This window comes from Lathyrus oleraceus, chromosome 7, assembly GCF_024323335.1.
Source record: "Lathyrus oleraceus cultivar Zhongwan6 chromosome 7, CAAS_Psat_ZW6_1.0, whole genome shotgun sequence".
NCBI classification, from domain to species: domain Eukaryota; kingdom Viridiplantae; phylum Streptophyta; class Magnoliopsida; order Fabales; family Fabaceae; genus Lathyrus; species Lathyrus oleraceus.
This window is the reverse complement of record NC_066585.1, coordinates 517872678-517892752: the sequence shown is the minus strand read 5'-3', so window position 1 is coordinate 517892752 and position 20075 is coordinate 517872678. Positions and strand designations below refer to the sequence as shown.

At 28.6% G+C, this 20075-nt stretch overlaps 1 long non-coding RNA gene across 1 annotated transcript; it reads left to right on the top strand.

Annotated features, from left to right (window-relative positions):
• The first annotated feature begins 475 nt into the window (after positions 1–475).
• LOC127100980 (uncharacterized) lies at positions 476–993 on the top strand. Its single transcript, XR_007794554.1, has 2 exons — positions 476–574; positions 816–993. It is a non-coding gene; the product is annotated as an uncharacterized LOC127100980 (long non-coding RNA).
• Positions 994–20075: the final 19082 nt, after the last annotated feature.

The window sequence follows — 20075 nt, the reverse complement described above, 5'->3', positions numbered from 1 at the left end:
GAGAGATACGAGCATCCTCATGGTTTGTAAATGATATTTTTGTAGGTTTGTGGACAATTCTTATGCTTTTTCAGCTTGATTTCATAATCCTATTCTACTCGAAATTAATAGTGGTTCGAGTGTCTTCGACCTCTCTTTGAATATGTTCATGTTGTACTTCATCAAATTTGGATGTTATTATTGTTGGTCTTGGCTTGGAGAGCTTTAGCTCATCTTAATTTTGACGAGTTTAAATTGATGATTTAATTTGAAGTTTTCATTTTTTCTTAATTTTTGCTACTCTAGGTTGTATTATAGTTTTGTTTATTAGAGTTAAGTATTTTTTTTTAACCTTATCTTGATCTTACTTATTATATTTTGATCTTTTATATATATATATATATATATATATATATATATATTATATATATATAATATATATATATATATATATATATATATATAATATATATATATATATAATACCGATAAACAAAATATTTCATAGTGGTGCTGCAAAAACTTGTCATACTATCGTAGTGTTGCTGCAAAATCAAAGCAAAACAAATCATCCTTTTCATTCAATCTTATCATGGTATGGGAAATTTAATTAACACTTTTGTCTTAAAATAAATATCTTTTAATAAATTTATAATAATATATATATATATATATATATATATAATTATATATATATATAATATATATATATTATATATATATATATTATAATATATATTATATATATAAAATTTACACCTCACACCCTCTTTTGAACTTGTACGTAAAATCTTATCTCAATATATTTTGTGTTGTGTTCTTATCTATATTTTTAGATTTTGTCGGAGAAAACATTGAAAGTTGGAGATAATACACTTTTCACTCCTTATATCTATGGAGATGTTGGTATAATGTAACGAGGATTTATGTATTAATTTTGTACAACCAACGTGTCTTTCATAATTATGTCTTTTGAGTTTTTTGATAAAGGAGTATGTAACAATCCTTTTGATATATATATATATTCAATTTTTTAAACATTTTTCGTTAAAGTTATTTCAAGATTTTACTTAGAATTCTACCAATGGGACTTAAGTTCTCTTAGCATCCGTGTCAAAATTTGCCGCAACATCATTTCCATCACTGATATCATTATTTTTATTCATGTTTTCTCCAGAATTGTGTTGGGAGTCATCCTAAACCTCATTGAAATATAATTAATCAACAATATCCTCAATTTAGAGAGTTTAGCAATTAATATATAATAACAAATTAAAATATCAAATTGTAACCACAATAAATAACATCATACCAAAATCATATGAAATAGATTGGATTTTCCTACTAGCAAGATCACTTTGTAGTGTCTATACCTCCTCAATAGTTTAGAATGGCGCTGAATCGTCTAACATCCAATCAGAATGGTCACCAAGTATTTCAAAATTGATAAAGTCATAATTTTGTTTTTTCCTTTTTTCATAAATTATTAGAAAGAGAATTCTATTATATGTTAAACAAACCAAGATTAATGTTTGATAAAAGGAATAGATGCATTATAAATCATTAGATGATTATATGCACTATAACTTAAACGCACTATAAATCAAGCCTAAACGTATTATAGGAACATAATAATTGCAATACCTATTTTATAGCCTTAAGTTGTGACTAAAAAATATGTTATCATTTTGTTGTTGATGATCCATCTATTTCCTTTTCTGAGAAAAACTAAAGTCTCGTATTGAATATCTATAATATTTGAACCTAGTTTGTAAATAGAAATTAAAATAAAACAAATATAAAACTAACTTAGTTAACAAAATTCAAAGACAAATTGAACACTTAAATAACTACATATTAAATTGCTAAGAAGTCAGCATCCTAACTTAGTTTGCATTCAGATAAAAAACAGGATCATAAAAAGATGGAACGAACACCTATATTAGCTAAACTTCAAAATTTGAACCATTATTTTACAAGGCTAAGAGGATTGAAACCTTATTTAACCTCTTGTGTTTGAGTCGGAATTATTTTGCTAATGTAACATACATATACACTAACTGCATCTGACATTAAGTAAACAAGGGACATCAAAGAAGAATAACAAATAGATCTTTCACCATTCATATTAACAAAAAGAAACATTATGTTTGTAAATCATTTTTTAATTTTATTTTAGATTTTCAAACTTTGTATTCTTAGAGAAGGTGTGAAGAACAAAGTTATTTTCACCTTGTACAAATTAGTTAATCATAGTTTTGTTGCCAAACAAGTGAGCTACACATGCTTCAATACCTTTTAATTATTAATAATGAAAAAATATGATGAATGAATCATATCAATATTTTATAATGTGTTTTAAAAACACAACCATAAAAAAGATGGAACTAATAGTGAGAACACTTATTGATTCAATAATGGAGTTGGAAGATGAAGAGCCCAGACCTGCAAGGAAGATGGCGGCAAATAGTGTAGGCAATTGGTGGCGGGTGCCATACATAAGTGGAGGCAGACGACATACATGGATGGTTGCAGATGGTGAAGAGGCTAGGGTTTCTTAATCTCATTCTCTCAAAGGAAATTAAAGAATTGCATACGCGAATATTTGATTTCTTTTATCTTTTAATTTTTTTAACTATCAAAACGACGTCGTTTTGTCTAAGGGAATGAAGAAAAGAAAGCATTGAACCCGTGACTTTTCCAAAACTGTATGTTCTCTAGTTTTTAATGATTTCGACTAGTTCTGGACGATTCCCACCGGTTGGGTTGCTTATCAAAATCAACAATTAGACCAGAATGGTGACCCCTCAAGCTCCCGGTTTGACAGGCCAGTCCGGTCCAATTTTTAAACACTCAACTTGAGATGGAAGGTTTAATGTTGTTGTTAAGATTGAAGCTTTAATGTTTTGGTTGTCGTTATTGATGTTTTAATATTGTTGTTGTTGTGTTAACTTATCAAAATATTAAAATATCTTTTAGGAGAGAAATGTTAGGTCAATCTAAGTTATTAATGTGTTTAATATGGTAAAATTTCTTAGTTTGTGTGTGTTAGTAAAATTTTGAATTTAGCAAAGTTTTCATTCAATACGCATCATTTGTGTATGATTTTTATTTATTTTTAGAAAATACATTATTATGAACTTTAGTTGAATGAAGGCTAATAGATTAAGTGCGGAGTATGAAGATGGAATGGTTGAATCATTTTAATTTTCTGAAAGAAATCTTCCTAAAAATAAGAAATGTTTCCAGATATATTTCTTAGTAAAATGATTAACGTTGTTGCCGTTAAGATTGAAGGTTTAATATTGTTGTTATTGCTGATAGTGAAAGTTTAAATGTTTAATGTTGTTGTTGTTAATGTAGGAAAGCTTAATGGTGTTGTTAGATAGTAAATGATTTAATATTGTTTTTGTTGTTGATATTGAAGGTTTAATATTTTTAATGTTAGTGAGATTGATGATTGAAGGTTTAATATTGATGTTGGTATTGAAGGTGTAAGATTGTTATTCTTGTTGTGATATCCTAATTGTGTTTATATTTTACTAAAATTTATGTGTTTAGTGATCACACGTTATTCACAGAAGAAGAAGACTTAAATGATGTCTGTTAACCTTGGATAACTTGCTTCCTTGAATTTTTGAGTCACAAGCATGTTGATTTTCTTTGGTTGTTGCCTTATTAGTTCACTATTTGTATCTTTTAGTTTTGTTGTAAATACAATACACATGTGTCATTTTAATTTTGGTGTAAATATATATATATATATATATATATATATATATAATATATATATATATATATATATATATAATATATATATATATATATATATATATAATATATATATATATATTATATATAATATATATATATATATATTATATATATTTTGATAAACGTTCCATTTGATTCTTTTTCACAAAATATGTAATTTAAGTTCTATTTTAAAATTACTAATTAAAACGAAAATTGTATAATTTTAAAAAATATATATTTTAAAAAAAACAAAGGATTTTTCCTCGGTTGGAACTCTCAACCGATACAAAACTCCTTCGGCTAACACTTATCACCCCGAATTAAAAAAATCATTCGAGAGGAAAAGTGAAAATTTTCTCCTCGGTTCCAATTCCAACCAATAGGAAATGTGAGGTTTTTTCTATCGATTATCAGAATTTAATAGAGTGAAAATGTGACGTGATTTCCAATTTTTCACTCCAGACAATGTTGACTCAAAGGAAAAATAACACACTTTTCATAACATACATTATTTCAATCATTTATTCGAGATAAAAATCATTTTCAACTAAGATAAAAGTTATTTTATAGTAGTGAGACTCTCCAACAAGAATTTTGTTACTTATTATATTTTAACATAATTTAGTTAAATAAAATTAATTTTAACAAAATTGAATTTATGAGAATTGATTTATGTTTTAATACATTTATACAAAAGTGAATTGAACAACAAACTTAAATAGAAAAGTCATATTTAAATTCAAAAGCTACAAAATTCTACATTCAATTAAAATTAATTTTTAATACGAAATTAATTCTATTTTTAAAAAATCGAACATCTAAAGATCATTCAACTTTATATTTATATAATTGTTTTTTCTCTTTCAAAAAATCAAATCAAATATGTTAGTCGATTGATTGTTTCTTATTTACAATATTTCACTTTTATCATTGTTACTACTTTTTAGAAAAAGGAACAAAATTGGCCAAGCTTTTCTTCACGTGTGGATGCCGAAGTTGTTCATAGATAACAACAACCGACAATGCAATAATTCTTCACAAGGGCCAAATTCTGAATACGCAATTATGTATATTGGTTGAAGTGAGTGAGAAAAGACATACATAATACATTATTTATATTATCTTTTTTTTAGTACATTTTTGTCCATTGGAATATTAATAATGACAACATTTAGTTTTAAAGTTTTTAGTGGTGGTTAAGTGGAGGAGGGACTTTCTCTTCGATCACGAGCAAGTTTTTATTGGTGGTCTTCTGTCTGTGATAAAAAAATTTACTCTATGATAGAGATGGGTGCAGGTGGTGCCATTTTAAAAACGTGTCTTATTCTATAACAATAGCATATTCTTGCCTTCTGACTTGTGAGGTCTTCTCAGACCTAGTTGAGGAACTGAGGGGGGACGTGGGAAGGCCACGGTCACCCTCAACTTTTTATATTTTTTAATTCATATATATTAAATTACTAAAACATCCTTATTTTAAATTAAAATTAATTTGTTTTTTCTTTCTCATTCAAAGTTAGGTTAAAATACAGATAAGGTAAAAAGCTTCTACCTTTCATTTCTTTCTCATATGGGTTTGCTACCGGCACAGCGGCATCGGAATCGAAACAGATTAAAGTGATCGGCATCTAACAGGTAAAAAACTTTATTCATTCTTCTTTTATAAAAAGTAACAAATTAAAGTGATTGCTTGATTTGTGGTTTTGAGATTTTTAGGGGTCTTCTTTCTTGATGTGTTAAAATAATCTATATGAGGTTTATTAAGTCAATTCATAGCACTGTAATTTATAAATATAGTTATACACTGTAATAAGGTTTATTTAATCATTGTTGTTGTTAATTTCTAATAGTGAAGTTACCGGTATTTGAAAACAGATTAAAGTTGATTAATTAAGTTTATTAATTTTTTTCTCTTTTAGTTTTTATGTTCTCTAAATTGATTTTTGGATTTGATATGATATTATAGGAAGAGTAAAGATGAATAATAGGAAAATTGATTATTTTTTCAAAAGGAAAACATGTGAAATTGAAAGAGAAGAGAGAGATGAAGAAATTATAATCCCGACATCCGAATCTGAAACAGTTCTTGAGAATCCAACAATTGAAGAGCATCATGGTTTTGAAAATTCTTTGGAACACGGTTCCTGGAAAGCGTCCTCCGATTTGGCAATATCCACCAAATCAAGTGGATGCAATACGAAGAGCTTATCTAAAATGGGGTCCATATCAAATTCATTTAGAAAACTATCCTTTGTCCAGTAACGAGGATCATCCGAGAAGGTTTCAACATACTTGGTTTAGCATATTTCCATCATGGTTAGAATATTCACCATCTGAAGATGCCGCATATTGCTTACCATGTTACCTTTTTAGCAAAAAACTAAGTGGACGTCCCGGATCACTTGTCTTTATTTCTATGGGTTTTAGAAATTGGAAGAAAGTTAGGAATGGAAAACATTGTTCCTTTCTTAAACACATAGGGAAGGATCCTTGCTCACCACACAACAATGCAATGAAAGCTTGTCAAGACTTGTTGAACCAAGATGGTCATATTAGAAATGTTATTCAAGTGCAAAGTTCAAGTCAAAGAATGAATAATCGGTTACGGCTCAAGACTTCAATTGACATTGTTCGTTGGTTAACACTACAAGCTTGTGCTTTTAGGGGTCACGACGAAAGTAGCAAATCAAGAAATCAAGGTAACTTTCTTGAGTTATTGAAACTTTTAGCATCCTACAATGATGAAGTTGCAAAAGTTGTGTTGGAAAATGCTCCACAAAATTGCAAGTATACTTCACGTCAAATTCAAAAAGAGCTCTTGCAAATTCTTTCTAGTATGGTGAAAAAGAGTATTCGTGAGGAAATTGGTGATTCAAAATTTTGTATCGTTGTTGATGAAGCTCGTGATGAGTCAAAAAAGGAACAAATGGCTCTTGTATTAAGATTTGTTGATAAAGTTGGTTTAATACAAGAGAGATTTTTTGATGTGGCACATGTTAAAGACACCACATCTTTAACTCTTAAGGAAGCAATATGTGATATACTTTCTCGACATAACCTTGATGTTTCTAACATTCATGGCTAAGGGTATGATGGTGCTAGAAATATGAGAGGAGAATGGAATAGTTTACAAGCCCTCTTTATGAAGGATTGTCCTTATGCATACTATGTTCATTGTTTTGCTCATCGATTGCAACTTGCATTAGTTACATCATCAAGAGAAGTCAAATCTGTTCATACATTTTTTTAGAAGCTGATCTTTGTTGTGAATGTTGCTTGTTCTTCTACAAAGCGTCATGATGAGTTACAAGCTGCCCAATTAGAAGAAATTGCTTATTTGTTAGAGATTGATGAGATTGTAACTGGTAAAGGTGCAAATCAAGTTGGTACATTGAAACGAGCTGGAGATACTCGTTGGGGATCACATTACGATTCAATTTCTAGCTTGATAAACATGTATGAAGCAACTTGTTTAGTTTTTAAAATAATTGCAAAAGATAGAGGGAGTTATGCTACACGTGGGGATACAGATAGTTGTTACAATTACTTGAAGGAATTTGATTTTATATTTATTTTGCACTTGATGAAAGAAATCATGGGAATAACAGATATGCTTTGTCAAGCCTTACAAAAAAAAATCAAGATGTAGTTAATGTTATGAACTTGGTTCGTTCAACAAAACATCTTATTCAAGGTTTGAGAGAAAATGGTTGGGATATATTGTTTACTAAAGTGGTAACTTTTTGTGAAAAATATGGTATTGAGATTCCTGATCTTAATGATGTTCATTCAACAACAAGATTTGGACGCTCCCGTCTTGAAGAGAATCAAGTCACAATTCAACATTACTTTAAAGTTGAAGTCTTTTTCACTACCATTGATAAAAAGTTATAAGAGTTGAATAACAGTTTCAGTAAGCAGGCAATGGATTTGTTAACTCTTTCTTGTTCTTTATCTCCTAAGGATGGATATAAAGCCTTTAGCATTGATACTATTTATTCTTTAGTTGAAAAATATTATCCTATGGATTTTAGTGATCAAGAGAAGAATAATTTGCAATTTCAACTCCAATATTTTCTATTTGTTGCTCGTCAAGCATCAAACTTGAATAATTTATCAACTATTCAAGAACTATGTTCATGTTTGGTTGCATCTGGACAGACTGAAACTTACTTCTTGATTGATAGACTACTTCGTCTTATCATGACTCTTCCCGTTTCTACGGCCACAACTGAGAGGTTTTTTTCAGCAATGAAAATTATTAAGACTAAGTTGAGAAACAAGATGGATGATGGGTTTCTTGGAGATAGCATGACAATATATATTGAAAGGGAGATTAGTGCAAGCATTAGTTCGGAGTCAATTATTGACGATTTCAAGTCACTCGGAACGCGTAAAGCATTACTTTAAGGTAGTTTTAAGTCATGTAATTTAAATTTTTAGTAATTAACTTTGTATTTATTTTAACTTTAATGTTTTATTTAAAATACTATTTGTATTTTATTTATAATCTTTATTTTACGTTAGCGGCCATCCCAATTTTTTTTATCTGGCTCCCCCACTGCTCAGACCGTTAGATAACTTATGTGGAGGTAGTTCATCCTTCTACCTAGAGTAGTTATTTCGCTTAATGGATCGTCTAGAATTAGAGGGCTTCTTGTTGATTTGGCACCACATGATTTAGTTGGTTTAGAAATATCAGAATGATATCGTGTTCTTTAGTTCTTCGATGATAGTGAAAGACGTGAAAGATACGAGCATCCTCATGGTTTGTAAATTATATTTTTGTAGGTTTGTGGACAATTCTTATGCTTTTTCAACTTGATTTCATAATCCTATTCTACTCGTAAATTAATAGTGGTTCGAGTGTCTTCGACCTCTCTTTGGATATGTTCATGTTGTACTTCATCAAATTTGGATGTTATTATTGTTGGTCTTGGCTTGGAGAGCTTTAGCTCATCTTAATTTTGCCGAGTTTAAATTGATGATTTAATTTGAAGTTTTCATTTTTTCTTAATATTTACTACTCTAGGTTGTATTATAGTTTTGTTTATTAGAATTAAGTATTTTTTTTAACCTTTTCTTATCGTACTTATTATATTTTGATCTTTTATATATATATATATATATATTATATAATATATAATTATATAATATATTATATATATATATATATATTATATATATATATATATATATATATATATATATATATATATATATATATATATAATATATATATATATAATACCATTAAATAAATATTTCATAGTGATGCTGCAAAACATGTCTTAGTATCGTAGTGTTGCTGCAAATTCAAAGCAAAACAAAACAGAAAAAATAAATGATCCTTTTCATTCAATCTTATTATGGTGTGGGAAATTTAATTAACACTTTTGTCTTAAAAAAAATCTTTTAATAAAAAATTTATCTTAAAATAAATACTTTTTTTACTTTTTCAATACAACATTCATTAAAAATAATTATCAATTTTAAGATTTATTTGGAACAACATTAATTAAAGACATCAACACCATTATTTTTTTAATCTATGTGTGATAACCTTAAAAAAGATTATTTTGAAACAGATGTAATAATTATCAAATAAAATAATCTTTATCTTAATCATTCATCTTTGAAAATCAAATCAAAGAATATAATTTAATGATTTGACACGTTATAATCTTATTTATTTAAAAGAACCTATAACATTGTCTTTAAAGGAGTTATAAAAAAGTGAAAGAAACAAAGGGAAAAAGTATTTGGTTCTTGTTTGAAAATAATTTCTTAGAGAAGGTGTGAAGAACAAAGTTATTTTCACCTTGTACAAATTAGTTAATCATAATTTTGTTGTCAAACAAGTGAGCTACACATGCTTCATTACCTTTTAATTATTAATAATGAAAAAATATGATGAATGAATCATATCAATATTTTATAATGTGTTTTAAAAACACAACCATAAAAAAGATGGAACTAATAGTGAGAACACTTATTGATTCAATAATGGAGTTGGAAGACGAAGAGCCCAGGCCTGCAAGGAAGATGGCGGCAAATAGTGTAGGCAATTGGTGGCGGGTGCCATACATAAGTGGAGGCAGACGACATACATGGATGGTTGCAGATGGTGAAGAGGCTAGGGTTTCTTAATCTCATTCTCTCAAAGAAAATTAAAGAATTGCGTACGCGAATATTTGATTTCTTTTATCTTTTAATTTTTTTAAACTGTCAAAACAACGTCGTTTTGTCTAAGGGAATGAAAAAAAGAAAGCATTGAACCCGTGACTTTTCCAAAACTGTATGTTCTCTAGTTTTTAATGATTTCGACTAGTTCTGGACGATTCCCACTGGTTGGGTTGCTTAACCAATCCAACAATTAGACCAGAATGGTGAGCCCTCAAGTTCCCGCTTTGACAGGCCAGTCCGGTCCAATTTTTAAACACTCAACTTGAGATGGAAGGTTTATTGTTGTTGTTAAGATTGAAGGTTTAATGTTTTGGTTGTTGTTATTGATGTTTTAATATTGTTGTTGTTGTGTTAACTTATCAAAATATTAAAATATCTTTTAGGAGAGATTTTAGGTCAAGCTAAGTTATTAATGTGTTTAATATGGTCAAATTTCTTAGTTTGTGTGTGTTAGTAAAATTTTGAATTTAGCAAAAATTTCATTCAATACGCATCATTTGTGTATGATTTTTATTTATTTTTAGAAAGTACATTATTATGAACTTTAGTTGAATGAAGGCTAATAGATTAAGTGCGGAGTATGAAGATGGAATGGTTGAATCATTTTAATTTTCTGAAAGAAATCTTCCTAAAAATAAGAAATGTTTCTAGATATATTTCTTAGTAAAATGATTAACGTTGTTGCCGTTAAGATTGAAGGTTTAATGTTGTTGTTATTGCTGATAGTGAAGGTTTAAATGTTTAATGTTGTTGTTAATGTAGGAAAGCTTAATGGTGTTGTTAGATAGTAAATGATTTAATATTGTTTTTGTTGTTGATATTGAAGGTTTAATATTTTTAATGTTAGTGAGATTGATGATTGAAGGTTTAATGTTGATGTTGGTATTGAAGGTGTAAGATTGTTATTCTTGTTGTGATATCCTAATTGTGTTTATATTTTACTAAAACTTATGTGTTTAGTGATCACACGTTATTCACAGAAGAAGACTTAAATGACGTCTGTTAACGTTGGGTAACTTGCTTCCTTGAGTTTTTGATTCATATATATATATATATAATATATTATATATATATATATATTATTATATATATATATATATAATATTATATATATATATATAATATATATATATCTATATATATATATATATATATATATATATATATATATATATATATATATATATATATATATATATATATATATGTTGACAAACGTTCCATTTGATTCTTTTTCACAAAATATGTAATTTAAGTTCTATTTTAAAAAATACTAATTAAAACGAAAATTGTATAATTTTAAAAAATATATATTTTAAAAAAAACAAAGGATTTTTCCTCGGTTGGAACTGTCAACCGATACAAAACTCCTTCAGCTAACACTTAGCACCTCGAATTAAAAAAATCATTCGAGAGGAAAAGTGAACATTTTCTCCTCGGTTCTAATTCCAACCAATAGAAAATGTGCGGTTTTTTCTATCGATTATCAGAATTCAATCGATTGAAAATGTGACGTGATTTCCAATTTTTCACCCCAGACAATGTTGACTCGAAGGAAAAATAACACACTTTTCATAACATATATTATTTCAATAATTTAATCGAGATAAAAACCATTTTCAACTAAGATAAAAGTTATTTAATAGTAGTGAGACTCTCCAACAAGAATTTTGTTACTTATTATATTTTAACATAATTTAGTTAGATAGAATTAATTTTAACAAAATTGAGTTTATGAGAATTGATTTATGTTTGAATACATTTATACAAAAGTGAATTGGACAACAAACTTAAATATAAAAATCATATTTAAATTCAAAAGCTACAAATTCTACATTCAATTAAAATTAATTTTTAATACAAAAATAATTCTATTTTTAAAAAATCAAACATCTCAACATCATTCAATTTTATATTTATATAATTGTTTTTTCTCTTTCAAAAAATCAAATCAAATATGTTAGTCGATTGATTGTTTCTTATTTACAATATTTCACTTTTATCATTATTACTACTTTTTAGAAAAAGGAACAAAATTGTCCAAGCTTTTCTTCACGTGTGGATGCCGAAGTTGTTCATAGATAACAACAACCAACAATGCAATAATTCTTCACAAGGGCCAAATTCTGAATACGCAATTATGTATATTGGTTGAAGTGAGTAAGAAAAGACATAGATAATAGACATTATTTATTTTATCTTTTTTTGTAGTACATTTTTGGCCATTGGAATATTAATAATGACAACATTTAGTTTTAAAGATTTTATTGGTGGTTAAGTGGAGGAGGGAGTTTCTCTTCGATTACGAGCAAGTTTTTATTGGTGGTTTTTTGTCGGTGATAAAAAACTTTACTTTCTGAAAGAGATGGATGCAGGTGGTGTCATTTTAAAAACGTGTCTTATTCTATAACAATCGCATATTCTTGCCTTCCGACTTGTGAGGTTTTCTCAGACCGTCAGATCACTTATGTGGAGGTAGTTCATCCTTCTACGTAGAGTAGTTATTTCGCTTATTGGATCGTCTAGAATTAGGGGGCTTTTTGTTGATTTGGCACCATGTGATTTGGTTGATTTAGAAATATCAGAATGATATCGTGTTCTTTAGTTCTTCGATGATAGTGAAAGACGTGAAAGATATGAGCATCCTCATGGTTTGTAAATGATATTTTTGTAGGTTTGTGGACAATTCTTATGCTTTTTCAGCTTGATTTCATAATCCTATTCTACTCGTAAATTAATAGTGGTTCGAGTGTCTTCGACCACTCTTTGGATATGTTCATGTTGTACTTCATCAAATTTGGATGTTATTATTGTTGGTCTTGGCTTGGAGAGCTTTAGCTCATCTTAATTTTGCCGAGTTTAAATTGGAGATTTAATTTGAAGTTTTCATTTTTTCTTAATATTTGCTATTCTAGGTTGTATTATAGTTTTGTTTGTTAGAGTTAAATATTTTTTTTAAACCTTTTCTTAATCGTACTTATTATATATATATATATATATATATATATATATATATATATATATTATATATATATATATATATATATATATATATATATATATATAAAGTGTGGTTTGGCCTAACTCAATCCTAAAAAATCGGTTGGTAGAGTGAGGAGTGCCTCAATTTATAAACAAATGTTCAGGCCTTATATTATCCGATGTGGGACTCTTAACACATCCCCTCACGTCTAGGACTGGACATCTGGAGCGTGGAAATAAATGGTGGGTGGTTCGATAGCGGAACCATAATAGGTGGCCCATTGGATCTTAAACCAGGCTCTGATACCATATTAAGAATGTGTGGTTTGGCCTAACTCAACCCCACAAAACCTGTTGGTAGAGTGAGGAGTGCCTCCATTTATAAACACATGTTCAGGCCATATATTGTTCGACGTGAGACTCTTAACACACCCCCTGACACCCAGGATTGGACATCTGGAGCGTGGAAATAAATGGTGGGTGGTCCGATAGCGGAAACCATAATAGGTGGCCCATCGGATCTTAAACCAGACTCTGATACCAGATTAAGAATGTGTGGTTTCGCCTAACTCAACCCTACAAAACTGGTTGGTAGAGTGAGGAGTGCCTCCATTTATAAACGCATGTTCAAGCCATATATTGTCCGTTGTGGGACTCTTAAGAATGTGTGATTGGGCCTAACTCAACTCTACAAAACCGATTGGTAGAGTGAGGATTGTCCCCACTTTTAAACATATGTTCAGGCCATATATTGTCCGATGTGGGACTCTTAACACACCCCCTCATGCCTAGGACTACACATCTGAAGCGTAGAAATAAATGGTGGGTGGTCCGATAGCGGAAACCATAGTAGGTGGTCCACCGGATCTTAAACGAGGCTCTAATACCATGTTAATAATGTGTGATTGGGCCTAACTCAACCCTACAAAACCGGTTGGTAGAGTGAGGATTGTCTCCACTTATAAACATATGTTCAGGCCATATATTATTCTCAACACTACAAAACCGGTTGGTAGAGTGAGGACTGCCTCCATTTATAAACACATGTTCAGATCATATATTGTCCGATGTGGGACTCTTAACACACCCCCTGACGCCCAGGACTGGACGTCTGGAGCGTGGAAATAAATGATGGGTGGTCCGATAGCGGAAACCATAGTAGGTGGCCCACCGGATCTTAGACGAGTCTCTGATACCATATTAAGAATGTGTGGTTGGGCCTAACTCAACCCTACAAAACCGGTTGGTAGAGTGAGGACTGTCCCCAATTATAAACACATGTTCAGACCATATATTATCCGATATGAGACTCTTAACAATATATATATATATATATATATATTATATATATATATATATATATATATATATATATAATATATATAATATATAATACCGTTAAATAAAAAATTTCATAGTGGTGCTGCAAAACATGTCTTACTATCGTAGTGTTGCTGCAAAATCAAAGCAAAACAAAACAGAAAAAACAAATCATCCTTTTCATTCAATCTTATCATGGTGTGGGAAATTTAATTAACACTTTTGTCTTAAAATAAATATCTTTTTAATAAAAAATTTATATATATAATATATATATATATATATATAATATATATATATATATTATATATATATATATATATATATTATATATATATATATATATAATTTACACCTCACACCATCTTTTGAACTTGTAAATAAAATCTTATCCCAATATATTTTGTGTTGTGTTCTTATCTATATTTCTAGATTTTGTCGGAGAAAACTTTGAAAGTTGAAGATAATACACTTTTCACTCCTTATATCTATGGAGATGTTGGTATAATGTAACGAGAATTTATGTCTTAATTTTGTACAACCAACACGTCTTTCATAATTATGTCTTTTGAGTTTTTTGATAAAGTAGTATGTAACAATCCTTTTGATATATATATATATATTATATAATATATATATATATAATATATATTATATATATATATATATATATATATATATATATATTCAATTTTTTAAACATTTTTCGTTAAAGTAATTTCAAGATTTTACTTAGAATTCTACCAATGGGACATAAGTTCTCTTAGCATCCGTGTCAAAATTTGCCGCAACATCATTTCCATCAATAATATCATTATTTTTATTCATGTTTTCTCCAGAATTGTGTTGGGAGTCATCCTGAACCTCATTGAAATATAATTAATCTACAATATCCTCAATTTAGAGAATTTAGCAATTAATATATAATAACAAATTAAAATATCAAATTGTAACCACAATAAATAACAACATACCAAAATCATATGAAATAGATTGGATTTTCCTACTAGCAAGATCACTTTGTAGTGTCTCCACCTCCTCAATAATTTAGAATGGCGTTGAATCGTCTAACATCCAATCAGAATGGTCACAAAGTATTTCAAAATTGATAAAGTCACAATTTTGTTTCTTCCTTTTTCCATAAATTATTAGAAAGAGAATTCTATTATATGTTAAACAAACCAAGATTAATGTTTGATAAGAGGAATAGATGCATTATAAATCATTAGATGACTATATGCACTATAACTTAAACGCACTATAAATCAAGCCTAAACGTATTATAAGAACATAATAATTGCAATACCTATTTTATAGCCTTAAGTTGTGACTAAAAAATATGGTATCATTTAGTTGTTGATGATCCATCTATTTCCTTTTCTGAGAAAAACTAAAGTCTCGTATTGAATATCTATAATATTTGAACCTAATTTGTAAATAGAAATTAAAATAAAACAAATATAAAAATAACTTAGTTAACAAAATGCAAAGACAAATTGAACACTTAAATAACTACATATTAAATTGCTAAGAAGTCAGAATCCTAACTTAGTTTGCATTCAGATAAAAAACAGGATCATAGAAAGATGGAACGAACACCTATATTAGCTAAACTTCAAAATTTGAATCACTATTTTACAAGGCTAAGAGGATTGAAGCCTTATTTAACCTCTTGTGTTTCAGTCGGATATTTTTTTCTAATGTAACATACATATACACTAACTGCATCTGACATTAAGTAAACAAGGGACATCAAAGAAGGGTAATAAATAGATCTTTCACCATTCGTATTAACAAAAAGAATCATTATGTTTGTAAATCATTTTTTAATTTTATTTTAGATTTTCAAACTTTGTATTCTTAGAGAAGGTGTGAAGAACAAAGTTATTTTCACCTTGTACAAATTAGTTAATCATAATTTTGTTGCCAAACAAGTGAGCTACACATGCTTCATTACCTTTTAATTATTAATAATGAAAAGTTATGATGAATGAATCATATCAATATTTTATAATGTGTTTTAAAAACACAACCATAAAAAAGATGGAACTAATAGTGAGAACACTTATTGATTCAATAATGGAGTTGGAAGACGAAGAGCCCAGACCTGCAAGGAAGATGGCGACAAATAGTGTACGCAATTGGTGGCGGGTGCCATACATATATGGAGGCAGACGACATACATGGATGGTTGCAGATGGTGAAAAGGCTAGGGTTTCTTAATCTCATTCTCTCATAGGAAATTAAAGAATTGTGTACGCGAATATTTGATTTCTTTTATCTTTTAATTTTTTTAAACTGTCAAAACAACGTCGTTTTGTCTAAGGGAATGAAAAAAAGAAAGCATTGAACCTGCGACTTTTCCAAATCTGTATGTTCTCTAGTTTTTAATGATTTCGACTAGCTCTGGACGATTCCCACTGGTTGGGTTGCTTATCCAATCCAACAATTAGACCAGAATGGTGAGCCCTCAAGTTCCCGCTTTGACAGGCCAGTCCGGTCCAATTTTTAAACACTCAACTTGAGATGAAAGGTTTATTATTGTTGTTAAGATTGAAGGTTTAATGTTTTGGTTGTTGTTATTGATGTTTTAATATTGTTGTTGTTGTGTTAACTTATCAAAATATTAAAATATCCTTTAGGAGAGAAATTTTAGGTCAATCTAAGTTATTAATGTGTTTAATATGGTCAAATTTCTTAGTTTGTATGTGTTAGTAAAATTTTGAATTTAGCAAAGTTTTCATTCAATACGCATCATTTGTGTATGATTTTTATTTATTTTTAGAAAGTACATTATTATGAACTTTAGTTGAATGAAGGCTAATAGATTAAGTGCGGAGTATGAAGATGGAATGGTTGAATCATTTTAATTTTCTGAAAGAAATCTTCCTAAAAATAAGAAATGTTTCTAGATATATTTCTTAGTAAAATGATTAACGTTGTTGCCGTTAAGATTGAAGGTTTAATGTTGTTGTTATTGCTGATAGTGAAGGTTTAAATGTTTAATGTTGTTGTTGTTAATGTAGGAAAGCTTAATGGTGTTGTTAGATAGTAAATGATTTAATATTGTTTTTGTTGATGATATTGAAGGTTTAATATTTTTAATGTTAGTGAGATTGATGATTGAAGGTTTAATGTTGATGTTGGTATTGAAGGTGTAAGATTGTTATTATTGTTGTGATATCCTAATTGTGTTTATATTTTACTAAAATTTATGTGTTTAGTGATCACAAGTTATTCACAGAAGAAGAAGACTTAAATGATGTCTCTTAACGTTGGGTAACTTGCTTCCTTGAGTTTTTGATTCACAAGCATGTTGATTTTCGTTGGTTGTTGCCTTATTAGTTCACTATTTGTATCTTTTAGTTTTGTTGTAAATACAATACACATGTGTCATTTTAATTTTGATGTAAAAAATATATATATATATATATATATATATATATATATATATATATATATATATTATATATATTATATATATATATATATATATTGATAAACGTTCCATTTGATTCTTTTTCACAAAATATGTAATTTAAGTTCTATTTTAAAAAAATACTAATTAAAACGAAAATTGTATAATTTTAAAAAATATATATTTTAAAAAAAACAAAGGATTTTTCCTCGGTTGGAACTCTCAACCGGTACAAAATTCCTTCAGCTAACACTTATCACCCCGAATTAAAAAAATCATTCGAGAGGAACAGTGGAAATTTTCTCCTCGGTTATAATTCCAACCAATAGGAAATGTGCGGTTTTTTCTATCGATTATCAGAATTCAATAGAGTGAAAATGTGACGTGATTTCCAATTTTTCACCCCAGACAATGTTGACTCGAAGGAAAAATAACACACTTTTCATAACATACATTATTTCAATCATTTATTCGAGATAAAAACCATTTTCAACTAAGATAAAAATTATTTTATAGTAGTGAGACTCTCCAACAAGAATTTTGTTACTTATTATATTTTAACATAATTTGATTAAATAGAATTAATTTTAACAAAATTGAGTTTATGAGAATTCATTTATGTTTTAATACATTTATACAAAAGTGAATTGAACAACAAACTTAAATAGAAAAGTCATATTTAAATTCAAAAGCTACAAATTCTACATTCAAATAAAATTAATTTTTAATACGAAATTAATTCTATTTTTAAAAAATCAAACATCTCAACATCATTCAACTTTATATTTATATAATTGTTTTTTCTCTTTCAAAGAATCAAATCAAATATGTTAGTCGATTGATTGTTTCTTATTTACAATATTTCACTTTTATCATTGTTACTACTTTTTAGAAAAAGGAACAAAATTGTCCAAGCTTTTCTTCACGTGTGGATGCCGAAGTTGTTCATAGATAACAACAACCGACAATGCAATAATTCTTCACAAGGGCCAAATTCTGAATACGCAATTATGTATATTGGTTGAAGTGAGTGAGAAAAGACATACATAATACATTATTTATATTATCTTTTTTTTAGTACATTTTTGTCCATTGGAATATTAATAATGACAACATTTAGTTTTAAAGTTTTTAGTGGTGGTTAAGTGGAGGAGGGACTTTCTCTTCGATCACGAGCAAGTTTTTATTGGTGGTCTTCTGTCTGTGATAAAAAAATTTACTCTATGATAGAGATGGGTGCAGGTGGTGCCATTTTAAAAACGTGTCTTATTCTATAACAATAGCATATTCTTGCCTTCCGACTTGTGAGGTCTTCTCAGACCTAGTGGAGGAACTGAGGGGGATGTGGGAAGGCCACGGTCACCCTCAACTTTTTATTTTTTTTTAATTCATATATATTAAATTACTAAAACATATTTATTTTAAATTAAAATTAATTTTTATTTTTTCTTTTTCATTCAAAGTTAGGTTAAAATACAGATAAGGTAAAAAGCTCTTAGCTTTCATTTCTTTCTCATATGGGTTTGCTACCGACATATCGACATCGGAATCGAAATAGATTAAAGTGATCGGCATCTAACAGATAAAAAACTTTATTCATTCTTCTTTTATAAAAAGTAACAAATTAAAGTGATTGCTTAATTTGTATTTTTGAGATTTTTAGGGTTCTTCTTTCTTGATGTGTTAAAATAATCTATATGAAATTTATTAAGCCAATTCATAACACTGTAATTTATAAATATAGTTATACACTGTAATAAGGTTTATTTAATCATTGTTGTTGCTAATTTCTAATAGTGAAGTTACCGGTATTTGAAAACGGATTAAAGTTGATTAATTAAGTTTATTAATTTTTTTCTCTTTTAATTTTTATGTTCTCTAAATTGATTTTTGGATTTGATATGATATTATAGGAAGAGTAAAGATGAATAATAGGAAAATTGATTATTTTTTTAAAAGGAAAGCATGTGAAATTGAAAGAGAAGAGAGAGATGAAGAAATTATAATCCCGACATACGAATCTGAAACAGTTCTTGAGAATCCAACAATTGAAGAGCATTATGGTTTTGAAAATTCTTTGGAACACGATCCCTGGAAAGCGTCCTCCGATTTGACAATATCCACCAAATCAAGTGGATGCAATACGAAGAGCTTATCTAAAATGGGGTCCATATCAAAATCATTTAGAAAACTATCCTTTGTCTGGTAACGAGGATCATCCTAGAAGGTTTCAACATACTTGGTTTAGCATATTTCCATCATGGTTAGAATATTCACCATCTGAAGATGCCGCATATCGCTTACCATGTTACATTTTTAGCAAAAAACTAAGTGGATGTCCCGGATCACTGTCTTTATTTCTATGGGTTTTAGAAATTGGAAGAAAGTTAGGAATGGAAAACATTGTTCCTTTCTTAAACACATAGGGAAGGAT